General features: G+C 40.0%; 1 protein-coding gene across 2 annotated transcripts in view; it reads left to right on the forward strand.

The window, feature by feature from the left end:
* The first annotated feature begins 8,720 nt into the window (after positions 1 to 8,720).
* The window catches only part of AFAP1 (actin filament associated protein 1), a 101,697-nt gene continuing 83,582 nt past the window's right edge, over positions 8,721 to 26,835 (forward strand). The window contains exon 1 of one of the 2 annotated variants that reach the window (XM_071753438.1): positions 8,721 to 8,927. The gene's annotated coding sequence lies outside the window, so the exon portion shown is untranslated. The remainder of the gene's footprint in view (positions 8,928 to 26,835) is intronic. The other variant, XM_071753439.1, reaches the window with a different exon arrangement.

The following is a 26,835-nucleotide window of genomic DNA, read 5'->3' on the forward strand; positions in this document are numbered from 1 at the left end:
ACCACTGTAAAAGGGCCATAAAGTGAGTAGTGCTGTAATTCACTTCACTGATAATTTTTCTGTACATCACCTGAATTCTATAAACCAGAACAAAGCATACCAGAGGACACAACATTTCTGTTTCTGAAATTTATATTTTCCCCATTTAAACATTGCAAATTGGAATTTTACCCATGTAGTCTTCTTTCAGGAGCTTAAGAGTGTCTTGTTAAATGTGAATAGAGTAACATGTGCATAATCTGGTGTGCATAAACATGTGCAAAATCTGGTTTATTTCTAGAGTTCCATATGGTAATCTTAAATGGTGTTATGAGTTGGAAAATGCATTTCAAAGTAATTAGATACATCTTTGCCAGAATATTCCATCTGATAGTGTGGTCCAACATTGGCAGTAACTGAGAGTCTCGACAAATCATCAGCTTTTTTTTAGATAATGCTTTTTTGAGTTACTAAGATACTGTTCCATAGCCCTGTTTTCAAGGAAATTCTGTCTCACCATTTTGGTAAGTATGGCTATGGCTTTGCAGCTCAAAAGGATCAATGTAGATCTTGAAGGAGTTTTTTATGTGTATACAACAAAAAAGAGAATTCTGTCAGATTTTATTTTCATACTTGAATTTGAAGTGTATGTCTCAGCTGTTCATGACAACCCTGATGTATGACCTAATTTTCATCTCATGAATTTTAAAGAAGGCATGTCTCTAACACAGCAATGAAAGAGCCAACTTATTTCATCATCATAGTCTTTGAGACAAAGGAACACATGGATTTTTGTGGTTGCTGAGGAATATCTGACCAACAGTTCCAGATAGGAAACCAGGCATGCCAGATTACCATTATAGCTGTCTGAGAAGGCTGGACATTTTTGTCTGACCTTCTGCTATTTCTTTTCCTTGTGGTTCAGGATAGAACTCTGAAAACTGAAATTGCAGAAAGAAGAAAATACGTGGTTGTGAGAAGCTACCTGGAATCTAATAACCCTCTGAGACAAGGTTAATTTTATATGAACAAAATAGATACAGTGCAGACCAAGAGAGATGCCTTGTCTCACATTACTCATTTTGATGAGGAACCATCTATTTAATATTTCCCAAGTGTGACCAAGCCGGACCATTAGTTTTATTAGCCTGTTCGCAGAGCTGGGTGAAATCCCAGGCACTGCCATCAGTGTGGTGCATGAGCTTCAGGGTGGCCTTATGTTCTCCTGTTCATTTGTGTGAAGTAAAGGATCATGTTCTTCTAAGCTTCCTGAGATCTAGACTGGTCCTCAACCAAAATGATTATTTGATAGATCACAGGTGTGGCTACCATTTTTCAAATATCTCAAACAGCTGAAAAATAAAGACAAATGTTTTTAATTACACAATGATAGAGTGCAACCCTCTTGTACATGTAAAATTACAGAATTTCTTCTTCATATCCAGGCTACCTCTGAGGGATGGCCAAATCCTCCCAGGATGTGCTGGCTCAGACTTTTGGAGCCTTTGCATCTCTTCTTGCTTTTTCTATTCTCTGAAAAGTCATGTTAGAAAAGGTGATACTCAGTAAAAACGTATGCCTGTGAAACATTAGATCTCAACAATCTACTGGAGTCCTCTTAGTTTCATGATTTATCATGTTCTCTTCCTACCACTCAGTGTTTGACATCTTAACATCTTAACTAGCATGCATGCAGGTTTTTGTTGAGTAGGTAGGTTCCATATTTTTGTAAGTGGTTGAAAAAATCTCTGCAGCATTGGGTCAGTTGTCCTTCCATGCCAGCCTGCCCACCAGCAGCACTCACAGTGAGACCACAGCCAGACAAAAGCAACATAGCCCATGTGTTTCAGTGTGTAAGGATTCAAGGGTTTAGGGGAGAGGCTTCCTGTCTCAGCTATGATATGTTTACCATTTGTTAGAAGTCTGGATAGGCTTAATTTCTTTTTCTGCATCTTGTTACATTTGTGTCTTGAATGAAATGCTGTTGACCTGTTTTCTCCTCTTGCTGTGATGCACTGTCTCATTACATCCTCTGACTCTTTTCTTCACTAAAACTTGATGTTTCCAATTTCTTTTGAGATCCAAACCCTTCTTTGCCTTGCGAGCTCCTCTCAGCCCATCATACCTTATATGCAGGAAGTCTTCTGACAGAATAAAACATTGCAGTATTTGTTTTGTATTGACTTTTTTTTTTTTTTTCTTTTTTTCAGGGAAGAAGAAAGGTAAGGATGACTGGCTTTTTAAATACAAACATACCTCATGCCAAAGCCCTGCTAGAACTGTTCTCACTATTTCACTATTGCAAGCTGTTGCTCTTGTGTTTTTTTCTCACAAGTGAATGGTCCTTAATTCTGATTTAAGAGTAATTTTAATTTTTAGTGTTTTCTATACTTTTTTCTATTAACTGATAAATAAATAACATCATTGACAGCAAATTAAACAATTGAAGTTGTTAATGGTTGCCTGAATTTTTCTAATAGTCTGGCCTGAAATTCAGTTGCAGAACCAGGTTAATACTCTTCATGCCACTTCTCGATTTTGCTAGTTAGACTTAAAGAACCTCTCTCAAGTTAAAGATCTGGAATACAGACACTGGGGCCTTCCCAGTTTTTTTCCAGTTTTCACCCTTAAGCTAGTTCCTGATAGAGGGCAGTGCCTGCAGGACTTCATGAGCTACTGCATAAGCATCAGATTATTCAAATTGTTTTTCTTCTTAATTCTTTTTTCAGTGTAATAATATTTTTATAGCACACACACACAAACAAACAAACAAAAAGAACATAATAACTACTAAAGGCTACTGAAACAATTTATTCCATTCTAAATAGCACAGAAGATAATAAAAATACCTGAGAGAAGCTGAAATGAATCTCTTTTTTTGAGTAGGGGATGAAATTAAAGAATTCTACAGAAGAATGTACTCCTGTTGTCACTAGTGGGAGGACTTTGTGGCTATAGGTTACCATGAGGTGCTAAATTTCAGGGTCTAAAATGTGGGGTTTTTTTAAATGCTCTATAAAAATATAAATATTAGATTATGTGCTTTCCCATTTATAGTTGTACCTCTGAAATAGATTTACATATAAATTAGCATATTCCAGGACTTCCGTACACATTAATAAACTAGTATTTCTATACTAGCAGTTCAGCAACTCACTTGTTACTCTGAAATTAAAAGTATTTATGCAAATTTTCTACATAGTGAAACTTCTATTGAAAAAAAGTTAGCGAGGCACAAAGAGGGCTAATACTAGCAAAACAGATCTGCAAAATATATTGGTCTGGATCATCAGACCTTGATTTCCAAACACTTTACAGAAGACAAGCATTAAAGTAGCCATACCTAACTGTAAGTAAGATCTTTTTCTTTCAAAATCTTTCAAATTAATTGACTTAAATGGTAATATTTGGAAGAGTTTTGGAGCCCAAAAAGTATGACTTCTTTACTTGTGAAAGTGTAATTAAAAGCAAACCTGGCCAAGCTTTCCTGAAGGAATAAGAAAATTCCTCATGTCAAAAAGTGACATTGTGTCACAGTGAGTCAGCTCAAGAGTAAATAAGGTGTAAATAAGAAGTAACTTTAAGTGACTTTTCCAACACTTATACAAATGTGTTTCTGTAGGCAAAAGTGAAAAGTAATGCACAAGTAAAACAATGCAGAGAGTTTATCTGAGGGGTTTAGATTTGCAGCAGCATTACCCAGGCATTATTTAGACAGATAAAGAACTGTTTTTTCACTGATCTTGATGATAAAGGAGAAGGAAGGTATAGAGTTTCATATATCGTTGAATAATGCATGTGGAACAAAGAGGCAGGGAAAGGCTGAGATTTCATTTTGGCCTAATCTTTCTTGAAGTCAAAGAAAACAGGGGCAAGAAGGAGCAATTTACTGGAAATATACTCCCAGTGTGTTTAACAAACAAGAAGACTAGGATTTTTTAAAAAAATCATACTAACGAAAGGTAGAGCTCCTTTACAGTGATGCTGGGGGGTTAAATACACAACTAATGAAAGGATATTAGCATAGCATTTTGTAAATATCAAACACTAAATGCTAAGCCCACTGAAATCACTGTCAGTCTTATCCTCACAAAACTGCAAAGGTCAGATTATATGGAAATTCTTCTAAAACTGAAATCAGGAGGGGTTGTTTGTTTATCTTTAGCTGAAACAGAAGAATATGAATATAAATTAACCATTCTTAACTACACATTAAGCTTCTATAAAGCGTATGTTATCCTTTTGAATATATTCCTGCCTTTACCCGGATTCAAAATCAATTGGCAGTGAAACGAAGAACCTAATTTAAGATATTTTACGTCTCTGTGGAAAGAAGATGACTGCAAATAGTTTTCCTGCACAGGAAACCTCTCTGTGTAGCAAGTAAGGAGAGGCCTGTGCATTATATAAAAGCTGCATAATCTCTCTCTTAAAGTTTCTTTAATGCATACTTCTTCAAATTTGCTTTCTTCAGAAAGGTGAATGGTATTTCTATAGAAATGTTTTAACTGTATAAGCAAACCTTTTAGATAACATATATACTAAGCACTGTGAGATTTGTGAAACAAATTTTAAAGGGGCATATAAAATATGACTTTTTTTTTTCCCTGGCAAACTTGAAAAGTATGTGTGTTCCAGGAAAAAACTACTTCCTCTGAAGAGGTACCTCAAAAAATACTCTTGAAAAAAACCCAGAAAGATTACGTGTATGAGAGTATTAATAACAACAGATTCTGCAGTAACAGGGTCACAATATGTAATAAAGAAGGGAAAAAACACATTTTATCAAGGGCTTTCTGCTGTGAGTGGTAACATTTATTCCTAGTTTGTTTTCAAGTGTCTGAGACAGCTGTAGAAACACTGATTTTTTCCTTACAGAAAAGTCACGGTTTCAAAGTATCTGATTTTATTCTGAAAGCTTCTTAACCTGCCATCTATTTTTGAAATCCTGCCATCTGATGTGAGTCTCAATGACTGTAATATCACTCCCTCTCCTGACAGCCCAGATTGCACAGTATTTTTGGCTGTTTTTCACTGTTCCCTAGGACCATCCATTCTTCCCCAGCCAACTCAATGTGAGGGCAGGAGATGCACATGGGAGGCAGCTGAGGCAAGGTTCACTCCAGGGACCCTTCATCTCCCCTGCCCAACACACCAGGGATTTCTGCACAGGGGCAATATCTGGTACATTAAGCCAGTGTTTTGACAATGGTACTTTTTTTATGTCTACTCAAACAAAAATACCTCATCCAACCCCCAAAAAACCCCCAAAGAGGCAGATTGTGTTGACAGGCTTTCTGGTACCACATCACAAGAAGATACCATCTACAATTTCAGTCTCTTACATTTATGATTTCATGTTTAATATACTGAAAAAAAAAACCAAAAACCCCAAACAAAAAGACAGAAACAAAAACCAAACCAAATCCCTCCTACTACATTCTTGTAGAAACATCTTGAAAGGTCCTACTGAAAAGTACTGAGCAGACTTTTGAGGGATTCCAGTCATCACTTACATCATCCAGTAGCTTTTCTTATGCTTATTTTCTCACCAGGATGTTGCTGAGGTTTCAGGGCCTCTTGCACCAGCAAGTTGTCTGCTAATGGACTCAGTCCAAAGCAGATTTGATGTGGAATTGAATGCATCTTTAAAAACTGACCCATACTTTTAAACGCTTAAAGTAGTGTTTTCCTGCCTTTTATGTTATTTGAGTGGGCCAAATCCAAATCACTTGGATTTCCTTATAAGACATAAATCACAACAAAAGGTTTGACATTTCTTTTTCCTATGTCTGTTTTTCTCAGATTTCATTTAATGTTGGTTTTCCAAGGGAAAGAAGTCTTAAAACATGCATAGTAACTCTTTTAAGTACATCCTAAAGATAGTAATAAATATGGCCTGTCATTGTCACGACTTTTCTCCTTCAACACACTGAAGGTTATCTGATGGTTAAGTCCTAATCTTGTAAAAAACTATATGTAGAGACATTACTCGTGGGACTACAAATTATTTTTCCTTTTTGCTCTGATTTTTTTTTTTTTTTTTTTTTTTTTTTTTGTGTGTGTGTGTGTGTGTGTGTGATAAGCAGTACTAAAAAGATTACAGGAAGAAAAGGGCATCCATACCACTAAGCTTCATCAAGTCATGCCTAAAGCTTGACTGCCTAAAATTGTGTAGTTACCCTTGACAGAGAAGGAATTTATTGTGAAATGTTGAGTATAAAGACAATATTTGAAACATTGCATGGATGATTCATCTTAAGTCTAGAAAATGCTTTGTCAAACATGGACGGTGTGTGTTTCAAATAGGGAGATTTATACAAAATTGCCTTCTGCTACTTTGTGTTATAAGGATATTAGTTGAAGTTGTTTATTGGGTGCAAAGTATGACGTACACTTGCTGTGAGCCACAGATTTCCTATTAATGACATGACTTAAGTTTCCATGCGAGAAACTCTTAGTAATCAATTTATTTTGATCATATTGTGTTTGAGGTGAATTATTAGCTGTTCCTTTTAGTTCTGAAAAATGTATTTTGTGTTTCAGGAGTGTCATTAAGACTCATGGAAAAGAAATTGACTGAAACACTAAGGTTTAATTTGCAGCTGAAGCAGCTTATGGACTGCATACAGACAAACTCAGAATGCCACAACTCAGGGATGCCATTTTAAAATGCAGCATTTTGGAAGCTGAGAGTTCAAATAAGAAAAAAATGCTTTTGAGTTTTTCAGCTTTAGAGAGCGTTTGTCTTCAAAGGGAACTGTTTGTGCTCTCTGATGTTTGTCTTTGTGATAGGTGGCTTATGCTTTAGTCCATGTGGAGTTACCACCAGAAGATGAGTCCTTACAAAAAACAACCAAAGACCAAATCATTTGTTATCTCACTTCTCACCTGGCATAGGTCATAATGTGCTTATTTTCTTGCCTGTCTCATGATGACAACTTCTCATACGCATTTCTTCGACGATCAGCTCCCTAACATCTTCAGGACATCTTTGTGGAAAAAAGAGGACTCTTCAGTACTGCTAGAACCAAGCACTCTGCAGAGGGGCCACACACCATCTTAGGGCAGGCAGAGGCCATACACTGAAGTGTTACTTAATATAATGCAGTCATTAAAATTTATTAAATGGGTGGCAGAAAGGCCACTGAATCCTTGAAGTGCTCTCTTAAAGCATAAAAATCAGTAGTGCTATGCAATGATTACGCAGCATGAGCTGGAGCAGCCAAGAGCTGTGCTTTTACAGCAAACTTTAGGATTGCTCTCTGTAGTGACCAGGTTGTGATACAAATAAAGTAGCTCAAAGACAGCAACAGCTGAATGCAATTGAACCATGGAGAAGAGAATCTAAAGCTGACTAAGCTCTTTAATATTGCCAGAAAAATCACGATTTATAAATATTCCAAACCCCACTCCTGCCAGCTCCTAACAAGCAGAATGAAAAAAGGCAGGTAGGAGCAGGCTGCTCCTGTCAGAAGAGCTCATCTGGTAGACAAGTCCTTCCCTGCCCATACCCAAAGGCATACAAGAATCTCTTTCAGCTGAAAGTGAGACCTTAGGCTAAAAAAATTTGGTCTATTGTGAATTCAGCACTCATGGTTCGGTCTGCAGTGATCTCATGCATGCCCTAGTGGGCCACACATTGTAAATGCTGAATAAATAGAATTTGCCCTGGTTGAACCTGTTACTTTGGGTATCACCCTACTGGAATAACTGAGGGTGATGAGACAGGACAGAAAACCACATTAAACTTGTCCAGATCAAACTAAATTTAATTCACCAAAAATAGAAGATGCTTAGTGAGTTGTATACTCTACAATGTACAGTAACAAACTGCAAGCTTGTACAGAATACAAAGAACGGAGAATTTTTATGTAGAATGCTTCACACAAGAGAACACGTGTGCAGCCAACTGTTACAGTTGAAAGAAAAGGGTACTCTAACACCCAGATGGACTTGAAGAAATATTGTTGCCTTAACTGGTGATCTTCCTTTAGTAACATTCCTCTGTAGCCTCAGCTTTCCAATTTCTTTATGGACAGAGAAGAAACAAAATAAATGAACTTGTCAAAGTTGGAACATGTTTTACCTGTGTTTTCCACATACAAGTTTACACTGGTTCAACCTGCAATTTTGTTAAAACTGAAGTCTGCTTTAAGCTCTCAGAGGGCAATTTTCATCAGTATGAACTTTAATCAACATGAACTGTCTAAGCGTGCTCTCGTGATTTAAATCTGGCTTGTATTGAGCTAAACTAAGGCAAGGAAACCCAGCTTTAAATCAATGTTGTGTCTGTGCATGATTTTACACCATTTCAACAAAAGGGCTTCAATTGTGGCTTTAGATGAATGGCAATATATTCTGTCTGCTCCTGTTCCATACTTTGGGTTATTCCCCTACAGGTGAATGCCAGGGACTTCAAGGGCATCGAGGGGAAGGGGGATGGACCACACTGGAGCTCCAGTTATGGCATCGCAATATTTCAGCAATTTATCTGGGAAAAAAACCCAAACATCCAACCAGGAAGCCCATGTCTGAACTGCCAGCAATTGCCTCATAGGGGGTGGAAGGGCACTGCGGCTCACCAGCCCTTGCCTGGGGGGCAGCTGCGCTCCTCAGAGCCCCCTTGTCCGGGGGCTGCCGCACCCCAGACCCCTCCCGAGGGGATGCTGAGCGCCCCCCCCCCCCCCCTCCTTTGTTCCGCTGGCCCCGCCTCGCCCTCGTCCCCTCCCCGCGGGGCGGGGGCTGCTGGGCCCGGGGGCGGTAGGAGCGGGTGGGCCGGCCCCTCCGCTCCGTCCCGCCTCTCCCCGGCGCCCCGTTGCGCGGCGCGGCGCGGTGCTGGCAGCGCTGCGCGGCTGGAGCTGCGCTGCGCGGCTCTAACTGCGCCCGTCCCTGGTGCTGCGCCGAGCCCGATTTGTGCCGGCAGCCGCGGCAGGACGGCCTGAGAGGTAAGATGGTCCCGCTCGCTCCCCTTTCGCTCCAGGCAGCATCTGTCTCCCGAGCTCCGTGGGCGGGGAGGGAAAAAAGAAGGGGGGGGAAAAAAAAAAAAAGGGGAAGGGAAGGGCTGGATTCTAAAAAGGGCTTTCTCCGCTGCTGCTGCTGCTCTAGGCAGCCCCGTCCTAGCAGTTCAAAACTGCTTACTGGAAAAAAAGATTAAAAAAAACCTAAAAAAAAAGAAGTCTCACTCGTTTTCCTGGCCGGGAGAAGCACATGGAAAAAGCTGCGAGGGAGCCCGAGCATCAGGAGGCGGCAGCTCCGGGCGCTGCTTCCCCCTCGGCTCCCCACCTCCCCGGCAGCGCTGCACGGTGCGGCCCCTGCCCGGGCTCTGAAAGGGCAGAAATCCGGCTGAGATCCTCAGGGATTACACGCTCTGTGATCCCGAGCTCGCATCCCTTCCCAGGGAAAGGCACCGGCCTGGCAGCCGGGGGGAGTCCGGTCTGCTGCTTTTAACAGCTGCGGGTTTCATTATTTTCTGCCTTTTAGGGTGGTAAGAGGTGGTCTCTTTCCAGACTGCCATTTGAACCCGTTTCATCATAGCGGAGGGATTACATCATGTTACAGCCGTGGATTCAGTAAGGGCAAAAGCGAACAGAACCATCCTTGCAAATCTGTCCCGTTGGCTTCCCCGTCCGACTCCCTCCTTTTTATTTCCTGTTGAGCAGAGATTAGCACCCAGCAGCAGCCTGCCATTGGTAGGCAGCTGGTTAGTTCACAGGGACGTATTTTGATTTCTTCCACTGAGGGTTTTTTTGGAAACTCAGTTTTAACTCTGCGTGCGTTATGTGTCTTCTGTGGGGGGAATTTAGGGAAGTTGCCAAAGATTTAGCCGGTAAGAAAATAACAGGCAGCAAAAGAGCCAGATAAACGGCCAAAAGCAGACGTTGCTTTATAAAGTACAAGCTCTGGAGTTGGAGGAGGTGAATGGATTCAGGCAGGCAGCCCTCAGAAACGGAGACATTCACCTGCCCAGAAAGTCAGTGTAGATGAATGAATGCACACTTCTGAGAGGCATGACAAGACAGATGTCAGGAATAGAGAAGTATTTAGCTGATCTCCCCTCTGGATCCTATATGATCAGTTTGATGCAAATACTTGTTGTGTCTGTGCCTGTTTTGTCATACCTTTGCAATCACTGATCTTTCCGTCTGAGATTTGACTAGACAATAATACGTCTCAAAGCCAGAGAGCTAATTAAATCTTGTACTGCAGTCCAAGGCTTCCTAAGCTGATGAAATCTGCTGTTCTTTGTGCAGTTGTTTTGTTTTGTTTTGTTTTGTTTTCACCGTGAAAATAATTTCACAGCATGGCTTGGTTCAGCTCTCAGAGTTATTTTCCATAACTAGTGTCTCACCCTTGCAGGTGTTCTGTCACTATCTGCTCCCAGTGGTACATGGCCACTTTTTTTTCATTTATGACAGTAGCAGCATTATGAAGTTCTTTTTATCTTCTCTGGATTGGTGCAGGGGAGACAAGGGACAGGGGAGACAGCTTGGCAGCCAGATGGATCCATCCATCAGCATTCTCCTATATGGGCGCTTGCCCTTCAGTCATCCCTTCTGCCTCCTGGTGGTTTGCATAGGAAGAACTTCGCTCCTTTTGAACAATTCCTTTTTCTTTTTGGAGCTGGGGTGGAAAAGAAGCAAATCCCACATTAGAGCCCGAGGGACAACAGTGGCTATAGGACACCAGATGGGTTTATGAAGAATTTGAAATAGATTCTGAATAGAAGCATCTACAGTTTTCTTTGTGTGTCTGGGTAGCCAGGGATTGCAGTGACAAACCTGCACACAGAACAATGAGCAGATTCACTGCCTTTGGTGATATGGGGCGCTCTTTGGTTCTTCCTAGGAAGTATGTCAGCAAAATTCAAAGTGGCTTTTGGTGTTCTTGAGTCTCAGTTGATTTTTAGATGAAGGGATTTAGAAAATCTGTGGTGTTGAAATTGCAGTGTTTCTAACAGCAGTGGCACAAAGGAGGAGTCAAGTCCGAGGATACTTCAATAGGTCATCCACTCACATGATTTTAAAATCCTATAACCTTATTGGAGAGATTTTTAATTTTCATCTCCTGAAGGTCTCAAAATTGAGGGGATAATGTCAGAGACATAATAAAAAAAAATAATATTGAAGTCTCAAAGGGAGCAAGCTGTATTTGGGCCACATATGACTAATTGTGCTATTCCTTTCAGTGGTGCAAAAAGGAGCTGCTATAAGGTCAGATCAGGAATTGTCTTGCCCTGCTGCTGACTGTAGACTTCCTTCAGAGATTGCTACTGGACAAAGAAGCAGTGGCTCGGGGATGCTTTATGCAATCTGGTGTCGACTGATTTAATTTCCATCCATTTAGAAAAGTTTGGTATCTGATATGTCAGTCAGAGGGAGCGTGGTACCCAGCAGCTGCCCGGTTAACTGCATTGTTCAGAGCACGCTCTTTGTTTTGCGGGGAGGGGGCGAGGCAGAGGAAGGGATGTGCTTTATATTCATTTGCAAGAGATTTCTTGATGAAGTGAGAGGGTGGGATGCAAGGACTTGTGCTTCCAAACTCCCATTCAGTTCAGTTCATTCTATGCTATTACAGTTTTAAGTCACACTAAAGCCTACTGTTTCAACTCTTCAAAAATTTATGCATCCTTTCCAGTTACACAATCCAACTTGGTTCAGATGTCAATGACATATAGCTACTGGTATGACCCTGAATTTCCTCTGATTCATCAGTTTATTGACAAACACAGTATTTAATTTGTCTGGGCTGGGCAGGTGAATGTGTGACACACTCAGTAGATAATCTTCCAGGTTTTAATATACTCTAATATAATACGTTCTTAGACTTCCAACAAACTGAACCAAAAAAACCCCAAACCAAACCAAGACCAAAACCGGAGGTCAACTGAAGGACTACAGAGTTACTGTGAATTCTGAAACAGAATTGGAAAAGCTAAGTCTTGACTATACTCCTATTATATATCAATTAGAGTTATCTAGTGACAACTGGGAGGAGCTAGCTTTTCTACTCTGAAGCATCCTGAGCTGGCCGTAGAGCAATTTCAAACTTTTTTTCACACGAGATGTCTTTTGGGAGAGTATCTGTTTAAAGCAATACTGAGACTAATCTGTCAACACTATGATCAGGCATGAAAACACACAGCTGTGGTATGCAGGTTACACCAGAATGACTGTCAGGCTGCACCTACCCATCTACATAGATGTGCGATCTGAATGTGTACTGCATATGCACCAGCACTGTAAAATAATATGTATAGATTAAATTGCTCTTACTTTCAGATTAAAAGTTAACTCTTGACTCTCCAGGTCACAAAAAACTTGCTGGTGGCAGTAATGCTAATGAAGAGTATTGCAGAAACATAATTGGGTGTTTTGGAAAGGGAGATACCTTATAGCAGATAACAAATAAACCTTTTAGGCTATCAGGTCTGTTTTCCAGAGGGATGGTAAGAAATGAAATCCTGAGTGGTAGAAAAATAGAGTTGTCTGCCATAATTTACCCTTCTGGCACCTTAACAGAGAGTCAGTCATTACATATGGCTTGTAGTTAGGTTTGACTGCTTGAGGTGCTGAGCACCCTTCACACACAGCGGTGTCCAAATGAGCTGATGTTGATCACCTCTCTTATATGAGCCCTGGGAGAATACACTTGGCTCTGAAAAGGGCCAATCTGTGGTGAAATTAAGGAAAGAAATTCTTAAGAGGACTTTATTTATGGGTTTGACATAGTGGTGGCATTTTTTTTACTATCTGGGGGATTACTGCAGTCAGCATCTTTCTGCCATTGTCTATTTTTGAGCGGAGTGATAAAAGCTGTCTTTCTCTGGGAGAGATGTTGGTAATCACTATGCCAAAATCATGAGTACAGAGGGTTGAATAAAAAAAATTCCATCCATTAATAATAAGTTCCAGAAAAAGAGTACAGAAGTGGCTTTAAATTTAATCTATGGTGTAGCTGATATCTCAAAGATAACAGCATTTTACCCCAAGAAATATAGCATTTTGTGTTTGTGAGGTAATTGCTGTGAGTTGCACTGAATATGTATTATTGATTAGGGCACTGTAATTGTATCATGTATGTGAATTCCCCGAAGACTCTTATCACTGTCCTAATCACATTTAAACATTTATGGAAAACAAGATTTTGGTGTCCTGCTTGACTGGCTTTTGATCTAGTTTGGCTGAATTTATTCTGAGAGGGTAGTCACTTTTAATGACCATGTTTACTTGTTTCAGTTAGAATGAATGGCCTATGGCAAAGGAGGTTAATTCATGTGTATTCTCATCACTGGAGATAATACTCCTTCACAGAGTAGGTAGCAGTATGTTATCTCGGTTTTGCAGAGAAGTAAATAGTAAAAGCTCTTTAAAATGCTGTTTTCATGCTATACTACTATGCAGTGTCTTCAAATGTGTAAAAGCTCAATATTTGGTGATTTGTTGTGGGTGATTTTTTTCTGTTGTTCATTGAAGTATGTTTAATTATTTCTTTAAAACTTATCTGTTCTCTCATTGGTTACACATGCTTATGGCATTCTTGTTGTTCAGAACTGGAAGGCAAGGCAAGGAGGGAATTTACCTTTTATTAGCAATTAACAGATCCAGATTTTATTTTGCTGTACCATTTCTCACAAGGAGCAGCTGCAAAGAGAGAATTAGTGTGACCTTCACAGTGTTTCCTAGTGCTGTCATCAATCAGATCTGGCAGGAGCTTTATCGCTTCTATCAGTGTGGCTCATAAGCCACATGCTGTCTAGTCTGGGGGGAAAAACAAACAAACAATGGGAGCTACTGTAGAGTTTGTTTAAAATAAAACAACCAGGAGTAGTTTTTTCCCACCTGTGACAGCTTTGTAGGAATATTTCAGTTTTTACCATGTACTATTGGGTTGATTAATAAAATACGATGATGATAAAGCAGTGGAAGAGACTTCCACTTCCTCTCATTGGCAAATCATTCACAAACCACTAGAGCTTCAGCCTTTCACAGGCAAGGCTCTCCAGTCTCATTCTGATGCTCAGTGTTATTTTTACTAAGGAGCTGATGCAGTTAGATAAGTTTAAATGTTTTCTGCACAAATATGTAGTAGGGAATGAAGAAATATTTCAGACTTATCTGAAAATTCTGGCATAAGGAAGCTTCCTTAGATTAAGCAGTTTGCTGTTTTGTGGGAATGTCTGTGCTCTCGCAGTCTGCTCCAGGGTTCTTTTGGAGGCAAGTTTATAATATAGTGCCCATGGTCAGCCCATCAGCTGCACCATCCCACTTTAAAGCATGCACAATATTTTTAATAACCTGCACATGTTTTTTTTGGTTTTTTTGTTTATTTTGTGTTTGTTTGATGGGTTTTCTCTAGTGACCTTGGCCTGGTTTTGGAGTATACTGAAATTTAAAACATTTTGTGTCCTTAGATGAGGTGGGGTTTTTTTTAGTTTTGGTTTTTTTTTTTTTTTCACAGTTACACCGAGTTCATTGCCTTTTCTAAATTCCTTGGCTCTCCCTTTCTTGCAAGCTGAAGTAAGTACAACTTTCTTGCATTTCTTTCCAGGGCTCAGTACAGTGAGAGATTGTCACTTCATCCCTGGCTCCTTTGCAGGCTAAATCCTGGCTGACAGATAGATGGAGGGTAATGTGCAATGAGGATAAGGAGCATTGCTAGGGTGTAATTCAGTCTTCTTTCATGGGCATGTGTATATTACAAAGTACAAGTTTAAGATCCTTATCTTCACACTGGTAATGTTGATGGCTAAGGGTGGGGTATGATCTATATGTTTGTGTTTTTTAACCAGCCAGGTCTTGGTAAGAAATACTTTGGTACCAGATTTGGAAAGAAGGCTTGAAATTCTCGAAAGAAATGTACCTGGAGTAGTATGTCCAGTTCTAAACAACAAGAAGGACATAGAGCTATTGGAGCAGAACAAGAGGAGGAACATGAAAATGATCAGAGGGCTGGAGCACCTCTCCCATGAAGACAGTCTGAAGGGGTCGGGGTTGTTCAGCTGGGGCAAGACTTGTAACAAGGGCATATAGTGACAGGACAAGGCGTAATGGCTTAAAACTGGAAGAGAGTAGATTTAGGCTAGAAGTTAGGAAGAAATTCTTTCAGTGAGACACTGAAATATGTTGCCCAAGGAGGTTGTGGATGCTCCTTCCCTGTAAGTAAACACACCAGGTCAGATGGGGCTTGGAGCAAGATGGTCTAGTGGGAGGTGTCCCTGTCAGAGGGTTGGAACTATTTAAAGTCCTTTCCAACCCAAACCATTTTAGCATTCTGAATGTGCAATAGCTGGTGCAAAGAAGATGCTCACAAAAAGTGAAATAAGTTTAACAAAATGGTTATTTACTCTGACAGGAAAAGAAAGAATCACATGGATTGCTAGCTGGCTATGGAAAGAATGACTTCTTTGGTTTTCCTCTGTGTGTGCTGTGTCAGTTTGACAGGTTTTATGGGCCCAGCTGCTGAACTGGTCCTCAGCAGAGCAGTGCTGCAGCACTCATCCCCTGCCCAAAGAGACCAGTGGAAGGGAGCCTGCCCCAAACCATGCTGCACATCACCTGCTGGGGCTGTCCTTAAGGTTTTTGACAGCCAAGGGGAAGGGTTTGACAGACAGACATCCTTGTGTGGTTTCAGACAGTGCTGTCAGCACTGTGTGCCAGTGGTGCCCATCCTCACTGTTGAGACAGTATCAGGCCCTGGGTCCCAAGCCCAGCATCTCTGCCCAAGCAGGGGATGGGGCCAGGAAGGGATGGGGCCTCCAGCAGCCAGGCACTGCAGCTGCACAACCACCTGGTAGAGGGGTTTTAAGAGGCCAAAGCCATAAGCTGTCCTGTTCCAGCAGGAGGATAAAGAGGAGAAGGGGAAGCTGCCAAAGGAATCAGCCTTGGGAGCCAAGTCGTGTCATTATTCAAGGACTCCTGCTTCATGAGCACACAGCAAGCCAGCTGCCTGCCTACTGCTGGTGTAGACCAAATGAAAAGACATCCTTTCAGCCGTGCAAGCAGGGTGGGCTGCAGTCAGGAAATAATAAAATGAGAGGAGCTGAAAATAAGATAAATAATGTAAAAGGCACAGTCATTAGATAAGGAGAAGCAGGGCTGCAGAGTGTTGCTGGGGAAGTGGTGGGGAGGAGTTGAGCTGCAGAGGGGCCACTCTTGGAGGCTGTTCTGCTGCTGGCACTTAGGATAGATCAAACAGAAAGAAATTGACCTTGTGGAGAGTGAGATTTATTCTTGCAAGCCAAGTTTGTGCTAGGGAATAGAGTGAAATACTTACTGGATGTTGCTGCTGGGTGTAGGAGATACAGACACAAGAAAAGAAATAGCTGAAAATGTTAGGAGCTAACTGATTTCAACTCTGTTAACACACAGCATTATCAAAGAATACCCCTTGGAAAATGAAAAGATCTGCTGCTTGGAGGGTAAAAAAATATTCAAGCTGAGAAGCTTCTGTGAATACACTGGACTCATCTCCTTGCCTGATGCCTTTATCTGCACCATGTGTGTGCCATTAGGACTACGACAAGCTGTGAGTCTCCTTGGACAGGGGATGATGTGTGCAGGGTGGGTTCTGCAGGGAGAACCAGAAGAGCTGAAAGGAGGCAAGAGGCTTGGTCAGGCCACAGCATCTTGTTTTTAGCTTAACAGGAATGAAATCCACCCTGAAGAGTCTTGGGGAAAATTCTGGATGAGAGCCACAGTGAATAATGCTGAGTGCATAGGGGTGGAACTCCACCTGGTTACAAAAAACAATTCTATTTCCAAAGTTAGTTGGTTCTGCTGGAAAAAGGGATATTTAACAAGTAAGGTCAAATTAAAAAAACACACACACACAAAAAAAAAAAAAAAAAAAAAAACAAAAAACCACCAAAAAACCAAAAAACCACCAAAAAAAAACCCCAAAAAACCCCCAAACCAACCCCAAAAAAACCCCAAAAACTCCACCCTCAAAACAAACAAACAAAAAAACTCCAACAAAACCAACCAACAACAATTTGAGACCTTAAAAAAAACCGAAACCAACCAGGAAGCCTAAAAGTCTCTCACTTCAGATGTAGCTGAATCAAAACAAGCCCCCAAACATGGAGACAGCTGAAAGCACACAGCAGAAACCTCAGATAAACAAAACAAGTCTCCTCTGGGGAAAGGAAGAGCTTTTCCCTCTCTGGGAAAGTTTGTCTGTTCTCGTGGCTTGTGAACTTTTAATCTTCTCTGGGACTTTCTGCTGTCCTGGGTTCACTTTTTTCAGCTCCTTGATCTCTCCTGCACTTCTTTCCCTAGAGCTCAAAGGAGCGTTTATGCAAACACTCAGGTTTAAATAAGTGAATCATGTTTGATGTCAGCGCGATGAGAGCTTTGGGCTGTTGGTGTGTTTACGCTGCTCTGCAGAACAGGAGCCTCTGCGGCCCCCAAGCAGCTCCGGGGATGTGTGAGTGTGCCCACCCACACCACCCTGTCTGACCCCAAAAGGAGCCCTCCCACCAACCTCCGCTGCTGTGACTTGGAGCCAACAGGACGTCTTTACACCTTGTGACAGCTGTGTCCTGAGGTGGTTCCAAGAGCTGATCTGTATCAAAGAAAAAGATGCCAAAGACATGCATAACATTAATTTTAACCTGACTGTGTCAGGTTAAGCTCTTGGTGATTGCTCTTCCTATTTGTCTGAAATGACTGAGCCTCATAGCCTCTCAGTGCTCCAGTTCCCTTCACTTCCCTTTGGATTTTCTCCTTTATTATTGTTTACAAAATGCCAAGTCTAGACTTTGTATATATGGAAGATCTTGCTGAGACCTGCCACCTCTTTGACCTAATCTTCTCCGGGTCTCTCATTCTTTTGTTCTCCTGCTTATAGTCCAACTATGCAACTTGTTAAAGGTATTTTCTGTGTTTAAAATAAGCTGCATCGAAGGCTGCTCTGTAAACAGTGGCTCGCTGCACACCCTAAGGGCAACTACAGATACATGTAAAAGGCCCATATTACTGAATCCCCCAGGGAAACAACGGAAATATTGATGAAATAACAAAAAAAAACCAAAAGCTGTCTTGAACAGGTGTAATGTTTGAGGATTTTTAGACTTCTTCAACTTAATTTTCCTGCACAGTAATATCTTTTTTTTAAGCATTATAGAACTAACTGCTGTACTTGCACTTGGGGATTCCTTTCTGGTTTATGCTGAGTACATCTACAGGCTCCAAGATCTAAGTACAGTCTCAGATTGCCCTGAAATTTATTGTACTTTGTCAGAGCAAAGGGTGATATCAGTCTTTGTGACTCTGGGTCATTTGGGCTAGGTTTCCTGACAGACCAGCCCTTAAAAAAACCCCAGCTGTTCTGGGGTTGTCATTCTGCCAGCTTTAAATAAAAAAATACTGTGCCAAAGAGGGATCAAACTTTATTTTGGCTTGAGAGTGCTTTAAGTAGTCTCAGTCTTCACATTTACATTAGATAAGTTCTTCTTTCCTTTCAGGGAGGTGTCTTGGAAGCAGTAGTTATGAAAGAGTCCAACCCTTCCCTGTACATCACTGGGGCAAGGCTGCTTCCTACTGAGGTCTAAGTGCTTTCCTCTATGAATCAGGATCTGGACACCCTGGAACAAGATCTAAAAGTAAATATCTGAAAGATAGATGAAATGAAGATACACAGAATTCCTAGGTATGACTGGAGAGCTGTTCTTGGCCAGAAGGTATCACCTGGATGGTCCAGTCAGCTGAATGAACCAAGACAGAAACTGCGCAGAGAAACATAGCAGTGATGTTTCCTTCCTTGATTTATTGCTTGAGCTATATATATTCTAAAAGAAGCATGTGCCCTTCTAGTAAGTTGTCTTCAAGTGAGTTACAGACCACTTGGTAACCCAGAGCAGCTCTTTGCATGTTAATAACTCATAAAATATTAAGGGCTTCATGAGATGTGTTGGGGAATAGGAACTGGAACTGGCAGATGTTCAGGGTGCAGAGGGTAGGTGTCTTCCTGGATGCTTGAAACAAATGGGTAATAAGTTGTGTGGATTTTGGCCTCAGCAATCCCAGAATTTCAATACAACTCTGTAATCCAACTTGACTTCAACAAAGTACATAGAAGGAAGAGAAGTATTTAAGAATCCTATAGCATCATTCCCCTTTTCTTGCTATACTCATCCCTGTTTTATAAGCTTGCATCTTAACTCCTGCAACTGAAATGAGTTTTGGAATGCTCATAAACTCTGGGATAAAAAAGTGTTTATCTGTTTTGCTTGGGAGACTTAACATTTGGAATAATGTAGGTGTTACAACCATAAGACCATTTGTTGCACCACTTCTGAACTGCAGTTTGTGGGGATTTGCTCATCTTCAACTTTGAAAAGCAGTCTATGGAGTACACATCTCACCTGCTGCTTTACATCCCTGTACTCATTACTTGGGCAGTGTCTTGTAATGCTATCCTATATACTACTAAAATTACAGACTGCTCTCTTCTCCCAGTAAGCCAGTCAAGCCATACAAATTATCTCACTGACATGAGATGGGGAGGGACTCTCTACACATACGTATGCTTTTCTTTGATTTCATTTGCTAGAGTCAGCTATAGCAGGTCATGACCATCCTGGATCAGTTTGCTTCTTTGCAGTAGTCTGCCAAAATAATCCTTTCCCTGTTGAGGTCAGCTGTACCCAGCTACAATGAAGTATGTAAAAGTATGTGTATAATTCTTGAAGGCTTTAATGAGCTCTTGGAGGGGTGCAATGAAGCATGGCTCTATGTGTATCTTAGCACTTAGTAGGGTAGTTTTGCTACAATCAACAATTAAGAACATTTCTGCATAGGTCAGAAAGGCACAAAATAATACTGGGCAATCATACTTGTGTGAAATGGAGGCTGTCAAGGTATGACTACACGAAAGCAGACAAAGGGCACGTCAGGGTATTTCCTTGGACTGGAGAAATCTTTATTAATGGCATAATTCTCCAAAAATGTAATTACTGGATGTTTTTTGAGGTCAGCCTATCTAGGAAAGTATTAAATTCCTTCTGGCATTGTTTCTTTTACTTAAGTGAAAATTTCTTCACAGTGAGATTTTTCTAAGGAAGAAACATTCCATGTTCACTAGGGAAGTTGATTTTTTGGGCTCTGCATACATTCGTGACTGAATGGGACTCTGTTCTCTATGTAATTTTCTGAATTTTTTTTTTTTTGCCTTACTTCGTATTTGATTGAGTACCTGTAACTGTTGTGAATTTTAATGTGGGAGGAGATTATGATAAAGTCAGTATCCTGACAAATTGCTTTAGAAGAGAACAGATTGAGGTGCTTCAGAATGGTGATTTTCAGTCCCACCATACAGAGCCTTGCCAGTGGGAATTTGTTTGGGTCTTCTTTCTTATCAAAAGTCCATGGGGAGTAATTCTGATTACTTTCAATCACTGTCCTTCAAGGGCAGAATGCAGCCTGACATGTGCAACCAAAATCAAAGTGAAGCAGAGGGCAACGAACCTGGACTTTGATTAAAGAGAATTATTTCAAATAGTAACAAGATCTGTGAAATAAATGCATCAGCCCTTGTCTGTATCAGATGTAGAAGAATAGTGGTGGGATATAGAAAAGTAGAGATGGGATATATAATTGCATTATTCATTGTACTGTGGGAGCTGAAGCTAACAGGGGTGAACTTTTGTTGCTAGGTTAGGAAAAACAGAGGTAGTGAGAGCAGTGCAAACCCTTACCCTGATAATCCATGGGACTTGAGGAAATAAGTGTGCCGTTCCTTAAAGTGATTTTCACTGTGTTTGTGGTGGCTTGTCACTGTGGATGTTCTCATGCTATGAGCCAGAAGTGTTTTCTTTCCCTCCTTCCTTCTCCTGTAACAGCAGGCTGAAATCTTAAATTTGTATGTCAAATCTGTTATGTTTTTCACACCAGAGTTTTCATTTTGGGAGAAAATGACAAGTGAGAAGATGGAAGCCAAAGTTGGTGTTAAATGAGAACGCATTTTTATGAAGTAATTATCTTGAAGATTAGCATTTGGAAATGTGTTTTCTAATTGAGGAGAAACAGTTTCTTTTAAGCAATTACCTTCTAAATTAGGACTCTATTATTGGTACTTGCAAGTCACAAAGAAAAGCACTCAGTTGGACCATCTGTGTTGAAAAAATGGAAATCTGACACTAAGTGTCATCATATATTCACAAGATCTGCCTGTCCCCGGTGTTTGTAACATCAGCCTCCTGTGCAAGCTGAGTGAGTCAGACCAAGGAGACTCTGTGAGCTCCACTGTGGCTCCCAGTGCTGCCAGTGAATGTGTACTTAAGAAGATACTGGTCTAGATATTTCTCTTACCTCTGTCCTCAGTAAAACTGGTTGAGCACGGATAAAAGATGGTATAAAAATTATGAATAATAATAGCACTGTTAAATTTACATGTGAAAACAACATGCCTATATTCAAACAACTTTTTGATCATATTTAAATAAGTCTACTGCAATGAGAAGGTTCTTTTTCAATTTTGTTTTTGTTAACATGGGATCATATTTTCAAATTAAACGCATATGAAAGGCACTTGGAAAGGGACACATCCTGCCAGACACATGGGAGAGCAGGTCTGCAGCTGAGCTCAATCTCCATAGACTTCCTTTACAATTAGGGAATAGAAATCTGCTTCTCTAGCATGTAGTTAATCTGGTCTGTTCTAGATGTCTATTTTGGGAAGCCTAACTTGCCTAAATTTCTCCACTGGCTGCAATGAGCCTAGGGCAACTACTTCAGATACAGAAGACTGCATTGTAAGCATTTGCATTTAATGAGAGGAATGTCACCTCTGAAGCTCAGTCTTGCCTCCCTACTTTCAGTCCTATGGAACAAGTAATTCTGCTGAAGTAAAGGAATTTATTCAGGAACTTTAAAACAAGGTTCTTGTTCTTCAGATTTGCATAGATATGTGGATTAGTTGTACTCTTAATTTAGGGTTACTCGGTGCTTAGAAACAAGTCTGTCTCAACATCTTTTTGTGGCTACTTTAGTAGTTTAAAAGCTCAAGGGACAGTGAAAAAACCCTCAATAAGAGACTGGAAATGCAGGAATGATGACAGAGAGATTCTTGGAAAATTGTTTTTATGATAGCTGTATATTTCTTAGAATTACTGTATAATTCTAGGCTTCTCTTTTATGAGAAATTTGCCAAATTGGTCTCATACAAGATAATTTGTAAACGAAATGTCAGTTCATCCAGCTGTGAAATTTCTATTTTGACTGCTGTGCTCAGTGCCTCACTAATTAGGAAGTCTCGTGTCTGGCTGACTGAGGTTCCTAATCTTAAATAGAAGAAAATTAATTAGTTTTATTACTACTGTTTCAAATATAAAAAGAAAAAAAATGTACTGTCAATTTAGAAAAACATGTTTGAAAACAGAATAAGTGAAAAAGAAACTGGCTGTGTAGTGGCTTAGGAGTCATCACTTAAAAGTACATGGGAAACTACAGCTAGAAATTGGGAAAATTTTGTTGCTTGTATACTTAGAAAAGGTGCATATTAGAGGCCATAATTTCTGAGAAGGGGAAGCGTCTGGGTTTTACCAATATTTTACTAACCTATTTAAACACTAATCCTACTTTTGAGTAATGTCAGGGATTTGAGATTTTGAAAGGCAGTCTAGGGAGAACAAGTGGCTTGAATTTCTTACCATTATGTGATTTTTAAATAAGTGTACTTTGGATTTGGACAGGAACTATAGATACAGATAATGGAAAAATGTGACTTTCTTTCACAGAAACCCATGTATTAAGTATTGTATTGCAAACTGATTTCCTTAAAGACTATTTTTTTTAACCAGACTTTTAGTTCCTTTGTGGGGTGTTTTTTGTTTGTTTGTTTCTTTATGTATATATTATATTACATATTTAATATATTTTATGTATTTTATACATATGTATCATTCTCAAGTAGTTTAATATCATTTCCATAGGATTTAGTGAGGAGATCTACTAGAGCTGGCTGGGAAGTGTTAACATGCAGCAATACTTAAATGACTCCAGTAGGAAATGAACACCTGTAAAAATCAGAGGGTTGCCCATGAGACCAAATCAAGCAAAGTTCTTGACACATCTGTTTTTTCATTGAAGCCAATGGGAAAATTCAGAGACTTAAATATGTCTAGTAATGTGGCAGAAGGTCATATAAAACTGCAGACCTAGAAGATGCAGTGTGCCTTGTGAAGCTCCTTTGTCTGGGGGTTAACCTCACCCCTTAGTCAGACAGTACATAACCCGTGCTCTGTATTTTTTCTCCTGTTTACATGTTTTTACTGGTATCAGCCTTTGTCTGACTTTCAGTTGCTGCTTAAGTCTTAAAAATTGTTCAAAGACTAAAAAATACTTTAAGCTATTTTTGTAAATAATGTAGTTCTTCATCAGACTGAATAATTGCTATCTGGCTACAACTTTGCTTGTATTACCTATTGTAGATGACCTCCCAAAAAGATTCATTATTGTTTGAAACCTGATGATTATTGCTGTATTGTTTTACCTAAATAATCTTTGTTGAAAGAAAGAAAAGTTAAATATTATTAAAGCAGGAAAGGTAGAGCATTTATTGTAAAGTGCTATTCATAAGCACATCACTTTCAAGGGTAGATCACCACATGGTTGCTGTTTAGTTTAGGGCAAGCATGCATTTCCATGTTCTTTAAAAGGGCTTATGATTTGCTAGCAGCTGGGCTTTATACATAATCTACAAAGGCAAGATAAACGTAAATGAGGGCATCAAATCCTGGGAGATGTGTCAATGCTGTCTCAGAAACTATATGCAAACCCCTAGCAAAATACCACCAGTCACTGCAGGTGTTGGTAGAAGTTACCTGTATCTGTAGTACATACACAACCCTCCTTACCCTGCCTATCTAGAGAACTGCCGACATCTCTTACAGAGAAAGACCTTAGATAAAAATAAATAAATTTAAAGGGCTGTGCAGGGATAGAGAATTCAAGTGGAAGGAGTGCAACCTTCTGGAGATGCCTCCTTTTTACTACTGACCTTGATTTGGAAGAAACTGGTTTGTACCTGCAACTGTGTATTGTATAGATGCTTATGCATCTTTACCTCATTAGGATATTAATAAATAGAATTTCTTGACTTAAAACTAATTTGAAACTAGTATTCTCCCTTGGCAAGCAGTGAGGTCTAACCGAGTAATCTAGTAAGTGTATTGCAAGTTTTAATTTTTGAATAAAACTGTATATTATTCAACAAACCAACTTCATGGGAGCACAGGCTCTCAGTTTCAAAAAGGTGGATGCATTTAATTTTTTTTTTCTTCAAGCTGGCTCATTGACCAACTACAAAAATATCTGGGGAGAATTTGCCCTGGCTTCTTAGTAGATGACCAGCTTGTACCCATCACTCCTCCCCCTTCTCTTGCTCTTCCACTATCAGTGCCCTACTGACCATGTCTATGTGGATGTGTGTATGCTCCAGGGGCTTCTCTTGGGTCAGTGAAGTTTAGCTGAGAGAAGCCAGGCTGTGAAATGACTCTTGAAGCCCATCTCTACCCTTGTGCTGTAAAGTCTTACCTCTGGAACAGATTTCTGTGTCACTTACTTTCCCTGGGTCTTTAAAGTGGACCTGATTCTTTCCTTCTTAATTACTTTTCACAAGTTAGTGATAAAGTTGTGGGATTTTGCAGGTGAAACACTAAGTAAAGCTAGCTAGTTGTTCCAGTTTATGAACTGTCTTATCTTAAGCTCTGAGATAGGAAAGACAGTTCCTTAAACTGTGTTGGGATGATCCGGTCTTATATTTGAATATATGTGTAGTCATTTGCATGTTTCTGCATAGATCTGTACTGCGTAACATTCATCTATAGCTGAGCAACAAGAAATACAATATTGCACATTACTTGCTGCCTTTGTTCTGAATCCCTTTCTGAAGGCATTTCTGAATGCCTTTGTGAGAGTTTTCTTCCTATCATTTCAGATACATTTCCATTTTCTCATATGCTGGAAACACCAAAGCTTTCCACCTTTCCATACACCAGCCTGACATGGGATGGGTTCTTTTTGTTTGTTTTCGCTTTTGTTTCTTTGGTTTTTTTTTGTTTTTTTTTTTTTTCTACATTTGTTTTCCTTGCTGCTTCAAACACCTTGCCAGGAGGTACTTTAAAAATACTGACTTGTCTTAATTGTTGCGTGTCAACACAAATCAAGTAAGTGTCAGCTTTTTTCCCAATAAACTTTTCTATTAAATTAATCCTGTAGTGTAAGAATATGTATATATACATATATGTATTGTCTACTGTTATTACTTCTTCTGTGAGGGTTAAGTAAGGTGTTTGAACCATACTTCTAGAAAAAAAGAATGTAGAAGGAGCTATATTGTACTCATTTTAATCTGGAAACAATATTTTGGGAATTAAAATACATGGAAAATTAAGTAAGACCTCTTGAAATTAAAGGTTTGAATAACTGTGTGCTTTCCTTCATTATAACATTTGCTTATGCAATTTCAGTTTCTTCTGCTTAATTGTAAGGTAGAGGCACTCAGTGAAAAGGATAAAAGTAAAGAGTAGCTGTGGTGGTTCATTATTTTTGGAAAAACTAAAAAAAAAAAGACTCTACTAATGTTGTGTTTATTGACATTTAGACAATTTTCAGACAGGAAGATAAACAATCTCCCTGATGTAAAAAACAAAATACTACTGAGCTGTTTAATTCTGGCATAAATGTTCAGAATTAACTTTTCTACTCTTTGCATATTTGCTTTGTAGTCTTTAAAAGCACAAAGCTGTATTGTTATCAGAGCAGCTAATGCTTTCCACAGAGATGCAGGATAACACCCCTGCTAGGAATGCACTGCCCCAGGCAGCAGAAAGCCCAACGTGAGCCTACTGCCAGCTATTGCATTAATTTGAAAATGAGTGTAACATTTAGGCTATTGGTGATATTGCCTGGGGTAATTTCAGCGGTTTAGAATGCCGGAGTGTGTTTCACATATAATGCACACAAGTATTTTGCATATGTGTTTAATAAATAATCATTTTTTAACCTTCAAGTGGTTGTTACAATATGGTCTGTGCAGCTCAAAATTTTTGTCCAAATCATGCGTGCTTCAAGAAGCTGAGAATAATGTGGAATAAAAAGATCCTTATTCTTGCTTCCACATAGCTACTGAGTCCTGCACATAAACAAATGAAACCCCACAGGAGCAGGGACTCTTCTTTGAGGAGCTTGGGGGAGCTGCAACTTTCCTGCCATACCCCGAGTTCCTGACACAGGAGAATGAGATGTTTTCTCCCACCATTTCCCCCCAGTAGCTGTCCTGATCCCACCCACAGAACCATGAGGAAAGTCGTTTGTGTTCGCATATATACACATTCACATATATGTGCCCGTATCCAGGACTAGACCATGTGCAGAATCCCTTCCAACATGAGACACCTACACCACAAGCTGTTGTTCTTCAATAGTTTTAAATCTTGCGCTGGCTCAGCTCTCCCCTGGCTCACCCTGCAGCCCAGAAATGCCAAAGGAAGGTGTAAAAATGGGGTAGCAGAGACAAGATCAGTGCCTCAGCAGTGTCCCAAGCATAGGTGAACTTAAAGTTTTTATAAAACCACTGCTTGCAGGAAAGGCAGAGAGGAAAAAAACCAGAAATAACTATGTAATTTGAAATACAAACCTATTGGCACAGTTGTACATGTTTCTTTTCCTTGTACAGACTGTGCTGAAAGCCATCTCAATATCTTAGAAAGTGACTCTCCAGTTACTGCTTTCTCAGAGCACTGGTAACTTGTTTCAAGAAGATCCAGCCTGGCCTAGGGATTGCAAGTTCACCAGTTAGGAAATGGTTAAACTCAAAGCACCTTGGGAGCATCTTGAAAGGGGAGTGGAAAGA

The sequence above is a fragment of the Heliangelus exortis genome, chromosome 10 (genome assembly GCF_036169615.1).
Source record: "Heliangelus exortis chromosome 10, bHelExo1.hap1, whole genome shotgun sequence".
Classification (NCBI taxonomy): Eukaryota; Metazoa; Chordata; class Aves; order Apodiformes; family Trochilidae; genus Heliangelus; species Heliangelus exortis.